Genomic DNA, 2,792 nt, shown 5'->3' with positions numbered 1-2,792 from the left:
ACACACAAACACAGGTGGAGTCCGGTAAATCCAGTATGGGATGTGAGGTGCCAGTGTAACCCGTCCTCCTCTAATGTGACAAGACTGGAGGAAACAAAGGGGGCGGGACGCTGGAGTAATAAAACCAAGACCCAACTATAAGGCACGGTTGAGGTACATTTCTACTTGTATTAGCAATAACAGCTACCTAATACTGCTTGGCTGCTGTGTACACAAGCCATGACTATCCTACCAGCAATACTTAAGCTGCTGCCACAACTACTACTATTTCGAAAAATACATTATTCAACGATGCTGCTAATACTGCTTGAAGGGTAATCAAAAGCCCTACAGACGTCCCACGAGCAATTTGACATCAGTATCCAAAACTAAATGGAACAGCAACAAGCAGCAACTTATTATAATTTTTAGATCACATCAAAGTCTGCGTGTTTTTAGTATGGATATACAAGCAACCCACAGCATCTATGCTGTTACCACTTCTCATTAATCCTGTAAACTTCACATAGTTCAGTTATGAGATAATAAGAGAATAGATACCTCAGCCTGCAGTCAGACTCTACATGCAAAACTTTCATAAATCTTGTCTTAAGTTTAAAAAAGCTTGTCACTGAATCTTCCAATTACATTGTTATCTCACATTGAAATTACTCAGGAAAACTCTTTAATTCTGTAAGTCTCCTTTAGCCATCCAGAAACACACAAATATACAATACTATACATATATATATATATATATATATATATATATATATATATATATATATATATATGTACATACATATATATATATATATATATATGTACATACATATATATACTCTTATGGGACCATAATGCCGCCATCAAGATAAAAAGCAAAATGTGTGCACGCAGGTTTATTAATTTCTTTTCCTCACAAGCACATGCTGTGTTTTAAAGCACTTCCATACTGGTTTCAGTTTTTGGTTGTGATGAACAGGACAAGAATAGTGAGCATGCAGACATTATTAGCATTTCTTCTCTACACTATAGCCATTATGAAAGTGAAACCTGCTATCACAGTTTTCTTTTGTTCTTGCTCCTTAGGCTTCCAGGCTAAGTGTGAGCGTAACGCCTCCCTTGCATGCATGACAACATCACCTTAATGATGGATTTGTCTGATAATGAATGTATGTTTTTGTTGTTGTTGGGACAAAATGTCTTCCAAAATAAATACAAACCTAAAATCTACCAATGGTCATTTTTCCTGCAACTAAAATACCACAAATAACCAACATTAGTTACAGTACAAATTAATAATATAATATAAAACAATGGTTAAACCTAACTTTATTATTCGGTATACATCAGCACAAGGAATTCTATTCCATTTACATTCAGTAAACATTGTTTTTGGATTTGGTCTCTGTACAGACACAGTGGTAGTAAACCTGGCAACCTCCCTGTGATGACAAGACTTCCAGGAAGCTGTACCCGTTCAGTACCTGGCTGTTTGCCAAGTTTCAAATGTAACTCTCCATAAAACCAAACAGTATTTTTCTATATGAATTAAACAAATGAGATACAATAGGTAAATTAGTGAGCTAGCCTTAGGCTAGCTAAAAGCTTCCTAATTGGGTGTGCTGCGGTGCAGTTTGGTTAATAATACCCTGCCACCAACTTCATACTTAAATCCCAGAACTGAAATTGATAAGCATCTTTTCATCTCACTCAAGGACAGCAAGTGCACATAATGCTAGTGTATGTTGAACTATTCCTTTAAGTGTAAACATTTGAGCAGAAATACCTTGGGACCAAGAAGTCTAGCCCATATTTTTATATTTTGGGTTTGATAGTTTGTGTTTTTGTCAGTCTGATTGACAAAATCCCAAAGACTATAGAGACAAATGCAGCCAAATATATGCTTCACTCCCTGAGTGCTGTTTTTGACAACTGCTGCCAACAGAAATAGCAACCCTTTCCACAGGTTTTAGAGCTCACAGAATTAAACCAATAAATCCTTGTTGACCTGCACAGGATTAAGGCCACACACAACCACTGCAATTGCTGCATATCATGGAAAGCTGACAGTTGCAAGAAAAAGCAATGGCACCATTTGTAGTTTCCTGGTTTTCTGGATAAAATCAGTGCAAGCTGATCTTTACCAAAGTAACAGATATGAACAAACACAATATTTCTAAGCTCATAAAACTCAAGCAATCATGATCTTCCATGTCTTTATTCCACTTGCCCATTAAACATACAAGTGATGGTGGAAAAAAGTAATTGTAACATTGAACTTCTGACGTCACTACATACTTTATCAGCTGGCATCAGGTGGTGTAACTTTGAAGTCCAATCAATGAAATAAGAATGGAGTTGTGGTTTAGACCCACCTTAACGTAGAAAAGCACTCAGATAATGTCAGTGTGATATTCACAAGCATCATCAGCTGATGTGAGCCCTGGCTCACAAAAAAAGATCTCAAAAGACCTATGATCAAGAGTTCTTGAATTTCATGTTGCTGGAAAGGGTTACAGAGTAATCTCAAAGGCTATCGATTTTCATCAGATCAGTCAGACATATTGTCTGTAAATGGAGATAATTTGGTACTGTGGCTACCCTCCAAAAAAATGAGGTCCCAGCCAAGATCCCTCCAAAGACACAACACAGAATGTTCTGTTCCTGAGTCAATGATACGCAAAACATTGAAGAGGCATGGTCTTCATGGCAAAACACCACAAAGGAAGGTGGCATTGCTCTTCAAAAAACAAAACAAACAAACAAACAAAAAAAGCACTGCAGCACGTGTGAAGTTTGCCAAAGACCAC

The sequence above is a fragment of the Mastacembelus armatus genome, chromosome 6, assembly GCF_900324485.2.
Source record: "Mastacembelus armatus chromosome 6, fMasArm1.2, whole genome shotgun sequence".
NCBI classification, from domain to species: domain Eukaryota; kingdom Metazoa; phylum Chordata; class Actinopteri; order Synbranchiformes; family Mastacembelidae; genus Mastacembelus; species Mastacembelus armatus.
The sequence above is the reverse complement of the archived record's forward strand: the minus strand, read 5'-3'. Positions refer to the sequence as shown.